Source organism: Bombina bombina, chromosome 4 (genome assembly GCF_027579735.1).
Source record: "Bombina bombina isolate aBomBom1 chromosome 4, aBomBom1.pri, whole genome shotgun sequence".
NCBI classification, from domain to species: Eukaryota; Metazoa; Chordata; class Amphibia; order Anura; family Bombinatoridae; genus Bombina; species Bombina bombina.
In genome coordinates, this window is record NC_069502.1 from 509286341 (window position 1) to 509300469 (window position 14129).

Below are 14129 nucleotides of genomic sequence, written 5' to 3' on the forward strand. Positions count from 1 at the left end.
TTTTGGCCTCTATTTTTAAGAGGCAATCTCAAAAGAAATCAATAGTAGCTATTAAAAAAAATAATATTATTACTTTGGACCAAGAACAAATAGCTAATACCTTTCAAAGTTATTATACTGAACTTTACTCCTCACAGAATCTTCAATTAAAGGATATTGATACCTTTCTAACAGGTACGGTTCTTCCTAAGGTTTCAGAGGAAAAGAGTGAGAACTTAAACGATCCCATTACAACACAGGAAATACTTAAGGTTATTACTTCATTACCTAAAGGCAAGGCTCCGGGCCCGGATAATTTGCCTTTGGAGTTTTATTTGATACTAAAGGATGAGATTGTTCCAGTTCTAAAGGATCTTTAGGGATCTTACTTTGAAGATAATGTTAAGATCATGGAAGATTTTAAAAGAGCTAATATAGTATTAATCCCTAAACCGAATAAGGACCCCTTGGAGGTAACAGCATATAGGCCGATATCGCTGCTTAATCTCGATTATAAGATCTTGATAAAAATAGTGGCAGAAAGAATGAAGTCAATATTACCGAAACTAATTCACCCTGACCAAGTCGGTTTTGTAACTGGAAGAACCTCTGAGAAGAATATAAGGAAAATTATCCATGTGATCTCTTATTTCAGGGCCAATAAATCCGCTCTGCCAGAGGCCTTCCTGCTATCTTTGGATGCAGAGAAGACCTTCGACAGAGTGGAATGGCCTTTTTTGTTCAGGGTACTAAGGAGCTATGGATTTAGGGACAACTTTGTTAATTTTATTGGCAAGGTTTACTCTGACTCCAAGGCATCGCTTTTGATTAACAGCAATATCACGCAATCTTTTACACTTTCAAGAGGCACCCGTCAAGGGTGTCCTCTTTCCCAGTTGCTTTTTAACTTAGTCTTAGAACCATTGGCCATTAGACTGAGAGACTTACTTCCAGGAATTAATATAGGTAAATCAATATTAAAAATCTCCCTATTTGCAGATGATCTTCTTCTCTTTGTTTCCAATCCAAAGGATTCTATTGATCGGGTAACGGATCTTTTAAATACATATGGTGCTATATCGGGATATAAGACCAACTTTCTGAAATCAAAAGTAATTTGGTTAATTAGGGAAAATGATCAGACCAAATACCAGTTTCTTGATTCAGAGGTTTTGGAGTACCTGGGCCTGAAACTTTCTATTGATCTGATACACTTTTATCGAGATAATATTCTCTCAGCTTTACAAGAATCTAAGGAAAAAATGAGGAGTTGGGCATCTCTTCTGGTTGCGCTTTCGGGCAAAATAAATCTATTCAAAATGTTTATCATTAAAAAAATGTATATCCATGTATAATGTTCCCCTTCCTAATTAAAAAGTTGGACCTATGGCGATTCAATTAAGCCCTAGGATATTTCTTGTGGAGCGGGCGAAAACCGAGAATAAAGCTAGATGTGCTATATCAGAATTACTTGAAAGGAGGTCTAGACTTACCAAGTCTGGAACATTATAATCTTGCTACTATTCTTCGCTTCCCAATTGACTGGTTATTCCAATTATTTAAACTGTCTGATAGAGATCTCAAGGAAATTTCTTGCTTTCCCCATGCACTAGGATTTTTGGTTTATGCCCCGAATAAACTTTTGGGGAAGGAAATCTTTAATCATCCCTTATACAAAGATATTTTAATAGCTTGGAGGAAAGTGATGAGATCCTTTGGCTATGCAACTAGCTTTTCTAAGTGGCTACCTGTTCAAGGGAACCATTACTTTCCGTTAGGCAACTTAGTCAACGTTTTTAAAATATGGTCCCCGTTTAAAGATCTTATTCTTAAAGACTTTTTGGATCATAAATTTAAAAAGTTGTATAACTTCTCTGAATTTCAACAAATGAATCCAGTAGTTCAGATTAAACATAAATTCTATTTTCTCCAAGTAAAAAATTATGTTTATAAAATTCTAAAATTGGCCCCACAGATCCTTTTGGAACATCTTATTAAACCGGAAAAATCTTCGTTATCTAGTATTTATAAGATACTGAAAACAATGGAGAGAAAAGATAATACATCAAAGCTAGCCTCTTACTGGAAGGAGATCCTAAATATTATTGATCCTTTAGACCAATTTTCTTGGAGTCTAAAAAAAGTTCAGTCATTAACACAATCAACTTACCTAAGGGAAACTCAGTTTAGGTTATTTAATAGAGACTATTTAATACCGCAACGAGTGGCCAAATGGAAGTGCTCTAAATGTTCCTACATTGACCCAAGTCTGGCTCATCGATTATGGGAATGTCCAAAGGTGAACCAGTTCTGGCTAAAAGTAGCCCACTACCTGTCTCAGGTGATAGGATTTAGAGTGAATTTTTCGATTGAATCTATAATTCTACTTTTAGGGAACAGGGAATGGGGAAACAAAGAAAAATCCATTCTAATAGATATATTATTGCTTAGGTAACTTCTGTTCATTAACTGGACCACCCCCAGAGTACCTTCTATAAAGGAAGCAAAAAATATGCTAAACAATGAGGTAATCTTAGCAGAAAGACTGGAAAGACTTCATTGTCTATCAAGACACAAACTTTACAAACTATATACAAAGAATCAGTAATGTTAAATTGTGAGAGGTGGGGCCAGAGAGGGAGTTTTTTTTTTTTTCCCCCTTCCTCCTCCAAATTAACTTTGATTGTTATGTCTTAAAGAAAAGTACAGTTTAGAACAACTTCTGTTACTTAGATCATAATACTCTTGCAGTGTACTTCCTTTGTTTGTTTTTTTTAGTGTTGTAATATTTATTTTTTCTTATATCAATAAACAATACTAAAAAAAAAAACTGAAAGAAAAATATCAATTATTTAACTAGCCTACTGACTTGTAATGCGAGAATTAAAGGTTTCTACCATTTGAAAGCAGTAACTGTGATATGTATCAGCAAAAGATTTTAAAGGGACAGTCTACTCTAGAAATGTTATTGTTAAAAAGATAGAGAATCCCTTTATTACCAATTCCCCAGTTTTGCATAACCAACACTGTTATATCAATACACTTTTTACCTGCGTGATTACCTTGTATCTAACCCTCTGCAGACTCCCCCTTATCACAGTAATTTTGACACAGGAGTGAACACAATGTTATCTAAATGGCACACGTGAACTAGCACTGTCTAACTGTGAAAAAGTTTCAAAATTCACTGAGGTAAGAGGTAGTTTTTAACATTTTAGGAATCAGTTTGAGCCTACCTAGGTTTAGCTTTCAGCAAAGAATACCAAGAGAACAAAGCAAATTTGATGATAAAAGTAAATTGGAAAGTTGTGTAAAAGTGCATGCCCTATAGCAGGGGTCAGCAACCTTGGGCCCCCAGATGTTTTGGAACTACATTTCCCATGATGCTGAGACACTCTTTAGGCGGTCTGAGCATCATGGGAAATGTAGTTCCAAAACATCTGGGGGCCCAAGGTTGCTGACCCCTGCCCTATAGGAATCATGAAAGTTTAATTTTGAATAGACTGTCTCTTTAAGGTTACAACATAGTTATAATACCTATCTGTTCTTAAAGGGACAGTTTACCCAATACATGTATACCCTTTAATTTATTCCCAGTTATCCATTTTTCCTGCTAGAGTGTTTTAAAGTCTTTACAGGTAGCTTATTTACCATTATTTCTGCATTAGAAATAGCTACTTTAGCCTGTTGTATCCCCACCTATGTGTTATGCTTTGAATAAAGGAACAATCTTTTTAAGATAATTGGTGCTGTGGCATTTCAATTTGTATTGATGCTCTAGTCTATATGAGGATGGTATGCAGTAACCCCAGCTATGTGCACCCATTATATGATTTGAACTGTTCAAGAGAGCTTTATTCAGTGCTGAGCTGATCTATATACTGTACCCACCTATAATGAAAGTTTCTGGACTTACATCCAGGCTATTGACAGGCAATGTAAACACAGCCAGCAGAAGAAATTACACTCCTGGTTGGATGTAGAAGAGATAACTAAATAAATAAAATAAATAATTTTCTATTATCCTCTCTCTAAGTATTGAGATTTGGTTTACAGACAAATATAAGATAAGAAAGCAAGTGTGTGTACACACAGTGATAACATAATGAGATCTCATTTTACCTGCGAGCTCAACCCATTTCAATAGGCTGTGGTTTCAAAGCACAAAGCCAGCAATTTCATATACACAAATAAACCTGAAAATGCTATTTCTCATACATTCAATTCTATGCAGCTGTTATAAAGAGTAATTAGAAATACATTAAGAGAAAACAATTTTGCAGTATACTGTCCCTTTAAATAAGTTATTGGTTCAAATAATGAGTAATTATAAATATATTATTTTTTAAAACACAGTATGTATTAAGAATATGTTAATTTCAAAGTATAATCGCTAAGAAATACCTAATAGTTAACTTTTATTAATGGGAATTTTGAAATGTTTAACACTTTAACTGCTGAACCATTCCACACCCTAGTGCTATAGGTATTTTTAATATTTTCCCCATTTAAACATAGATGGTCTCCTTTTGAATATATATATATCATTATTTAAGTACTAAATACCCAGAACTGTTGGAATTTGAAATCTTTTCAAGTTTTTGCATACTGAAATGTCTTCCTTTATTTTGCTGCTGCTAAATATTCACTGCTATTAAATGTGTAAAGTTAAGAACTGTGGTTTTCAGTCAAATTATTAGAACGTGGGAGATTATAAAAGCGAAGAGAAGGGATAACAATGAGAGTATATGATGCTTGCTAAGATGCTAAAAATACTGTTACAAAACTTGCTATCAGTTTTTTTATGTAAATCTCTTTTTTTTTTTTAAAGAAAAGTCTGACCACTTTAACCAGTTAACATGTATTATTTATTTTGTAACTATTACCATTAAATCCTTTCTAGATAAATTAATATGGAAATGACAATAATACATATTGCAACCAGACAGCAGTCCTGCAGTCATTCTTATTGAAGGGTACATTGTTCTTGTCATACAGAAACTGTTCTTTTTATTTGATTTATTCTGAACTTAGAAAGAAACAAAAATCGGCCACATGAAAAAGTAATTTTCACTCATCTGTATACATCCCATCTAAACATGTTCACCTCTGTGTAACATTCTGCTCATAACATAAATACTCCAGATCCTGGCTTGAACAGCCTGTCACAGAAACCAGGAAAAGTGCAGTTTGGAATATCCTGAAGAGACAGTTGTTAGGCTCAATGTCAGATTCTCAGGATGAGATGATATTACAGTGCAAGGGGACTCTTGCTTGTGTGTGGAGGCTTGTAAAATAGCCCCCTGAGCCCTCTAAACCTAATGCCACACACAAGGGTACGTTTTATGACACTGCTATTGACAGCTGACTGGACTGTGGATAAATAAAGTTTAGCCTGAATTGTGAGCCCTGTGTTGTACAGTTTCTGCTTAAAACGAATCCAGACACACAGTAAAACATGCACAAATACTTATGCAGCAGGCAGACTGTCATTAATTGCTAGCAGGGGCCTGGAGAGCTATGCCACATGCATTTGGTTCCTTTAGAGGGGGTATTGCTGTAGATGTGCTCCCTGTGTACTATAAACTGGGTATCTGTGCTGGTGGCCGTCCTGTCTGCTGACTGAGTGGGAGGATCACACTGTAAGACTAATAAGGACAGAGCTATTTCTCCCCTCTCCCACTCTTTGGGAGTCTCAATCCAGTAACTCCTCAGCACTTGCTGGCTTTTGTAGCAATTTGACTGCTGGATTTATTGAAACAGATTAAAGGTAAGATAACCTTTTTAAGACAAAAATGTTATACGTATTAACTGTTTGATTCAATTTGTAACTCTTTAAAGTTTATGTTGCTTTTTTTTCTTTTACATAATTAAACACACTCACATAAGTAATTAACTACATTCTTGCTAAGATAAAATATTTATATGAACGCAATGCACTGTGTAATGTTAACCCTAATTACAGCAGCTGACTGCATTTTGTGTGATGATTGTAGAGGCCCAGATCAAGTCCAAAACATAGTTTTTAATTGGGGATCACACTTGGAAAAAAAGAAATGTGAAATTCTGAATTGTATTACTGTCAATTATACTTTTTTTTTCTTGCAAGGGGTACAGTGACTCTTCTCAAAGTAGAAAGGAAATCAAAGTGGGTTTTTTTTTAATAGAGAAAGGGAGGGGTTGGGAATCCCATTCGTTTTTACAGGTAGCTTTCCCTGTGATCTCTCAGGCTCAAGTTCAGATCTGCTATTAAGGCGATTAGCAGCAGCTGATGATCAGAACTCCCTGCAGTAATTGCACCAGAACTAAGTAAATCCCCAGATTACATTGTAAACAGTAATATTTACAAGAGGATTATCTGCTAGGCTAAAAGTTTTTAAACTTCCTGCGTTTAACATACTTGTTAATTATTTGATTGAAAGTTAACTGTTTGATAATGTGGTACCAGAATTATTTAGTAGAACTGATTTATGTGCTCCCCTGTGTATTAAGCAGCCTTATAATAGAGAACAATGGGGACTGATAGCAGTTTGAGATGCTCTGCGTTTAGAGCATACAGCTAGAGGAATATTAATCATAGTTCATATTTAGACACACGAAAGAGTCACAGAATTTGCAGGGATTACACGCAATGCTAATGGTTTTCTATTCCTTTGATCTAGTCCCAAGAGAAAATCCAGTTGATCATTTCCTCCCAATAGCGCTCCTCGATGTCACATTTTCCAAATGTTTGGCTATTTTCCATCTCTCTCACGTGCTAATCAGTATTTATTGATGGACTTTAACAGCTATGGCATTTTACTTTCAGCAGCAATTGTATTGTTTGTCATCAGGGTCTCTTTACATTGTGGTTGCTGAGTGACTTTTAATAAGTATAGAACCACTTCCATCTCTCTCTCTTTTATTTTATGAAAGTGTGTTTGTATCTCAGCATGTGTGGCTTCAGTCATTAAATAAAAAATCAACATAAATAGTAAGACATAAAATGTGTGTCTTGCATAACATGTGGTGCCAAATGTACTGGTGTTGAAAAGGTTAAGGAGGTTGGCATCCCACTGGGAAGAAAAAAGGTGATGATGAGATAAATGCAAAGTCTGACTGGGAGCTAGAGTATTTTCTGAAGGCAAAGGATATAGAAGTGTGAGGCACAGACTTGTCACTAGTGAAACACAGCCAGAGAATTGCAGCCTGGGCGACAGGAGCCAGAAATCTGGGTGACAGCACTCCAGGAAGACTGTTAGTTTCTACTGATGATCTGCATGCTGGGTAGGGAAGTGTATGTGCTCCAGAGCAGCCAAAACTGTTATAAAAGTCCAAGCTAAGAAAAAGGGTCTAACTAAATGAATCTACTCTAGTGTGCCATGAAAAAGACCCCATGCGTAAAGCATTGGAATTTTATGCCTGCTTATTAGAAATCTCTGATGTTATATAATGGTTTCGGGTAGTCTTGTATTACAATGTAAATATAGGATGCGATTGCCCTAATTAGTGCTGGAGTTTGTAGACAAAATGCTGTTATGATGGCACCATGCGTGAGTGTGTGTCTAAGAAGACAAGTAGCCACAATTGAATGAGAGCTTTCCCATACATAGAGTGATAGCTGACAGGTGGGATCTGAGCCTTGTGCTACTGTGGGAGAGACTCAGATGAAGTCAGTAAGTGACTGTTATTATGTAAAAAGTTATTTTCTTTTGTGAACTTCTGGAATTAATGAAGTTAATGAACTTCTGGAATTAATGATTCATAAAAGTTATAAGGAGGAGGTAATTTAGTGATAATGAAGAGAAACTGTATGTTTTGCATTACTCAATCCATATTTCAAACTAAAGTACAGTGAGTTGGTATTTAAATTAGCTATGAAACACTCACATAACCTGTGTATGCCTTAGAATATTTTGTGCAAGAAACCTTTTTTAGAATATCAATTTTATGTGAGAAGTAGACTAATAGTTAATGTATGTCCTACAAACAAATTGTGTACATGGCATTGGATCATCGGCACAATAGTGAGCTGCACAGAATTTAAAACAAACCCTGTTCATTTTGCAAATTTAAATAACTAATTTATGGTTTAAAGGGAAGACAAGTAAATCAGGCAGAACAATAGATTTACACCTTTTTCATATCTGGTTAAAAGCCTTGGGTCATATTTACTTATTCTCAGTTTTACCCATTATTACCTCTTACATGTCCCTTGGATGTTTCTTCTTATATGTTTTACCATTCTAGCTGAGTTTATGTTGCATTAAACTGTAAATGTTTCTCAATGATCCATGTTACCTACTGAAGTGTACTAAATTGTTCTTTTACCTTTATTTTGTCATTTGAAACAACTGCTTTTGCCTTATGAAACTACTACCTATACTGAAAATATAAATACGTTTTATTCTCAAAAAACTATGTAAACAATGAGACTTGTACACAACTTAAATTCTTGTAGTAAAGCATTTGGAAATGTAAACATGTTAATGAAAATATTACTCACAATGATGTGAAATTGTTAATTGCACATGTCATGAATTTATATTATTGGTTAAGTGAACAAAAAACTGTATTCAAACATATAAGTGATTTTATTGCGGGTGTTTGCGCGTGTCGGGTTTAGCGCTTGTATTACAAGTTGAAAGTAAACGCAAACGTGTGAACGCAATAACGATTTATGCTAGAATGATTATTGCATCCTCATACTTGTGGTTAACTGTTTTACAAAACACATCAGAAATACATTACGAAGTACAGTTAAACTCCTAATAACACTACCTAATATAAATTATATTAAAATCCATATTGCATCGAGTTAGCACACAAGCGTTTACTTTCAACTTGTAATACAAGTGCTACCTGACGCACGCAAAGAGCTTACTTCTAGCGGAGTTAGCGTGTGAGCGAGAGTGATAAATATATTGGTTGTATTTTTTAAAGTCTGTGAAAATCCCTATGAAATGAGACTGGAAAAATGTGTGAAATTACTTTTTATTACCTCTTTAACACTTGTAACCAGATTTTCTTGTCATATAATTTGCATTATTCAAATAGCAGATCTTCTAATGCATAGGAATGGATTATAAAATGAAGCCATATATTATCTGAGTTTACATACAGTTGTAAAGGGGGTATTGTCATTTATATTCTGAAGGACAGCTTAATGTTTAAATTACAAGACTTTTCTGCTGTCCTGCAATAGGTGATCATATCAATGGAGAACAGATTAAATGAATATTAAACATTAAAGGGATAGTAAACCCCAAAATGTTCTTTTATGAGTCAGATAGAATGTACAATTTTAAACAACTTTCCAATTTAATCCTATTATCAAATTTTCTTAATTCTCTTGTTATCCATTGCTAAAGGACAGCATTGCACTACTGGCAGGAAGCTGAAAATATCTATTTAGCTAATCGCAAGAGACAAATGTGTGCAGGCACCAATTAGCAGCAGTTCTTAATAGTGTATGATATGTGTGTATTCATTTTTTAACAAGGGATACTAAGAGAACGAAGCACATTTTGAAAATAGAAGTGAATTTAAAAGTGTCTTAAAATAACATGCTCTATCTGAATCATGCAAGTTTAATTTTGACTTTCCTATCCATTTAAGTATATTGTATAAGCATGGTATTGAGGGTATTGAGGGTATTCCCTGCCTCCCTCTAGTCATGGATGCCGCCAGGTTGAAATGTGCCTTTCATTGAATTCCAGTACTGGCCATGTTTGCACATGTGCAGTAATTCTCCTTTATATACCTGCTGTGTTGTGTAACCTAATTTCCAAAATGGTGGCACCAAAGATTAGAGGGAGGTGCATGAAATGTATTTAGTGTTTAATGCCTTTTAACACCTTGCTCGTTGCAATTGTTTTGCAATGGCCAAACGTCCCCTACATCTTGCCTTATTTGGAGAAGCTAATAAGGACTGGTTACTGGAGTAGACTATGCTTGTCACTGTCATTCTGTTATCACAACTTCAATTATTTTACAGTGTGTTATCTGATCACCTCTGATAACAACCGTTTGGGAAAGATATGTGGCAGTGTTAGGCTTGTAAAGTTTGCAGTGTGCTTTCCTAATTCTCATATTTTGAAATGCCACAATTTTAGAGTTGAATTAAATTAAAAGGAGCAAAATAGATAATGAAAGTATATGGCAAACGTTTTTATTGCACATAATTAAACATTTGACGTTACAATCACACTGTGTTTTATGTCCATTCAGTTGAGTCTCTTGTTGCTTAAAGGGACACTGAGCCCACATTTTTTCTTTTGTGATTCAGATAGAGCATGAAATTTTAAGCAACTTTCAAATGTACTCCTATTATCAAATTGTCTTCATTCTCTTGGTATCTTTATTTGAAATGCAAGAATGTACGTTTAGATGCCGGCCCATTTTTGGTGAACAACCTGGGTTGTCCTTGCTGATTGGTGGATAAATTCATCCACCAATAAAAAAGTGCTGTCCAGAGTTCTGGACCAAAAAAAAAAAAAGCTTAGGTGCCTTTTTCAAATAAAGATAGCACGAGAATGAAGACAAATGGATAATAGGAGTAAATTAGAAAGTTGCTTAAAATTGCACGCTCTATCTGAATCACAAAAGAAAAAATTAGGGTTCAGTGTCCCTTTAACCCCTTAATGACATGCGTCGTACAGGGTACGTCTTGCACAAACTGGTCTTTAAAGACCAGCGACGTACCCTGTATGATGTTGGGGATTAAAGCGGCTGGAAGTGATCCTGATCGCTTCCAGTCGCTTTACGGTTATTGCAGTGATGCCTCAATATCGGGTTTACTATCCCTTTAATGTTTAATATTCATTTAATCTGTTCTCCATTGATATGATCACCTATTGCAGGACAACAGAAAAGTCTTGTAATTAAACTTTAAGCTGTCCTTCAGAATATAAATGACAATACCCCCTTTACAACTGTATGTAAACTCAGATAATATATGGCTTCATTTTATAATCCATTCCTATGCATTAGAAGATCTGCTATTTGAATAATGCAAATTATATGACAAGAAAATCTGGTTACAAGTGTTAAAGAGGTAATAAAAAGTAATTTCACACATTTTTCCAGTCTCATTTCATAGGGATTTTCACAGACTTTAAAATATACAACCAATATATTTATCACTCTCGCTCACACGCTAACTCCGCTAGAAGTAAGCTCTTTGCGTGCGTCGGGTAGCGCTTGTATTACAAGTTGAAAGTAAACGCTTGTGTGCTAACTCGATGCAATATGTATTTTAATATAATTTATATTAGGTAGTGTTATTAGGAGTTTAACTGTACTTCGTAATGTATTTCTGATGTGTTTTGTAACACTTTTTTATTTTGTAAAACAGTTAACCACAAGTATGAGGACGCAATAATCATTCTAGCATAAATCGTTATTGCGTTCACACGTTTGCGTTTACTTTCAACTTGTAATACAAGCGCTAAACCCGACACGCACAAACAACCGCAATAAAATCACTTATATATTTGAATACAGTTTTTTGTTCACTTAACCAATAATATCAATTCATGACATGTGCAATTAACAATTTCACATCATTGTGAGGGGTTGTCGGGGGCGTGCACGGGGGGCGGCGGGCGGGCGCATGCATGGGGAGGGAGCGGGTGGGAACCGCTACACTACAGAAAAATGTTGATCAATTAGTGGGAGAAAGGGGGGGGAACAACACAAAATAATAATTGTAAGGGATCTGGGAGGGGGTGGTGGTTGGTCTATGGGGGGGGAAGCTACACTACAGAAAAAAAATAAAAATAAAACATTTTTATTCTAAACTGGGTACTGGCAGACAGCTGCTAGTACCCAAGATGGCTCCCAGTAAGGTAGAGGGGGAGGGTTAGAGAGCTGTTTGGGGGGATCAGGGATGTTGGGGGATAAGGGGGGATCCTACAGAGCAGCATATGTAAATATGCTATACAATTTTTTAATTTTTTTTTAAATACCTTTTTATTTTAGTACTGGCAGACTTTCTGCCAGTACTTAAGATGGCGGAGACAATTGTGGGATGGGGGAGGGAAGAGAGCTGTTTGGGAGGGATCCTGGGGTGTGATGTGTCAGGTGGGAGGCTGATCTCTACGCTAAAGCTAAAATTAACCCTGCAAGCTCCCTACAAACTACCTTATTAACCCCTGCACTGCTGGGCATAATACATGTGTGGTGCACAGCGGCATTTAGCGGCCTTATAATTACCAAAAAGCAATGCCAAAGCCGTATTTGTCTGCTATTTCTGAACAAAGGGGATCCCAGAGAAGCATTTACAATCATTTATGCCATACTTGCAAAAGTTGTTTGTAAATAATTTCAGTGAGAAACCTAAAATTGTGAAAAATGTAACTTTTTTTTTTATTTGATCGCTTTTAGCTGTGAAATGGTAGCATGAAATATACCAAGATGGGCCTAGATCAATACTTGTGGTTGTCTACTACACTACACTAAAGCTAAAATTAACCCTAGACGCTCCCTACATGTTCCCTAATTAACCCCTTCACTGCTGGACATAACACGTGTGATGCGCAGTGACATTTAGCGGCCTAATTACCAAAAAGCAACGCCAAAGTCATATATGTCTGCTATTTCTGAACAAAGGGGATCCCAGAGAAGCATTTACAACCATTTATGCCATAACTGCACAAGTTGTTTGTACATAATTTCAGTGAGAAACCTAAAGTTTGTGGAAAAAGTGAACAATTTTTTTTATTTGATCACATTTGGCGGTGAAATGGTGGCATGAAATATACCAAAATGGGTTTAGATCAATACTTTGGGTTGTCTTCTAAAAAAAATATATACATGTTAAGGGATATTCAGAGATTCCTGAAAGATATCAGTGTCCCAATGTAACTAGCGCTAATTTTGAAAAAAAGTGGTTTGGTGCTACTTGTATTTATTGCCCTATAACTTCCAAAAAAGCAAAGAACGTTTAAACATTGGATATTTTTAAACTCAGGACAAAATTTAGAAACTATTTAGCATGGGTCTTTTTTGGTGGTTGTAGATGTGTAACAGATTTTGGGGGTCAAAGTTAGAAAAAGTGTGGGTTTTTTTTTTCAATTTTTCCTCATATTTTATCATTTTTTTATAGTAAATGATAAGATATGATGAAAATAATGGTATCTTTAGAAAGTCCATTTAATGGCGAGAAAAACAGTATTTAATAGGTACAGTAAATGAGTAAGAGGAAAATTACAGCTAAACACAAACACCGCAGAAATGTAAAAATAGCCCTGGTCCTTCAGGGAAAGAAATTGAAAAATGGCCTTGTCCTTAAGCGGTTAAAGGACCACTCAATGCAGTAGAATTACATAATTAACAAGTACATAATAAAAAGACAATGCAATAGCACTTACTCTAGATTTCAAATAAACAGTAAAAAGAATTCTGATAAATTATTTTTTTCTCCCATTTTCTGGCCTGTTGTACCACGTGACAGCTATCAGCCAATCACAGACTATTATACGTATAAATCCACAGGGTACCTGCACAACGGAGCGCTTAAGCGAATCATTCGTCTTGTGTATAATGCTGGAACCGGCTCACTGATAGGGGTGGGCGGGATATTCAAATCCCTAATATTAGGCAATGGCAGCTAGTGGTTCGGCGTGTCTGTCCTGCACGCAAAAGAAATCCAGAATCCAAAGTTTAAAACCACAAAAGTGCTCAAAGTCCATATGTATAAAGTAAAAAAGGGTCTTTATTAGAACATTTAAAAGCAAAAAAGGTGTCCTGTGTAGGACTAATCCAAGTAGTATTTTGCAGGCGCACAGAGAGCATACATGGTTCGTGCTTAGGTAGCACTTGTTCACTAATAAAGACCCTTTTTTACTTTATACATATGGACTTTGAGCGCTTTTGTGGTTTTAAACTTTGGATTCTCTATTATACGTATACCCTGTGAGCTTGTGCACATGCTCAGTGGGATCTTGTTCCCCAGAAAGTGTGAATATAAAAAGACTGTGCAAAATTTAATAATGGAAGTAAATTGGAATGTTTAATACAACTGCATGCTCTATCTAAATCATAAAAGTTTATTTTGACTTGAGTGTCCCTTTAAAAAATGTTCTCAAAAATGTCCAGGCCATCCTTAAAAATATATTATAAGTAATAAAAAAAATTCCATGAATAATTATAATAGTAAATTTAAGTTT

General features: G+C 35.5%; 1 protein-coding gene across 3 annotated transcripts in view; it reads left to right on the plus strand.

Annotated features, from left to right (window-relative positions):
• The first annotated feature begins 5671 nt into the window (after positions 1-5671).
• The window catches only part of COL19A1 (collagen type XIX alpha 1 chain), a 1696717-nt gene continuing 1688259 nt past the window's right edge, over positions 5672-14129 (plus strand). For all 3 annotated transcript variants that reach the window (XM_053710417.1, XM_053710419.1, XM_053710420.1), the window contains exon 1: positions 5672-5749. The gene's annotated coding sequence lies outside the window, so the exon portion shown is untranslated. The remainder of the gene's footprint in view (positions 5750-14129) is intronic.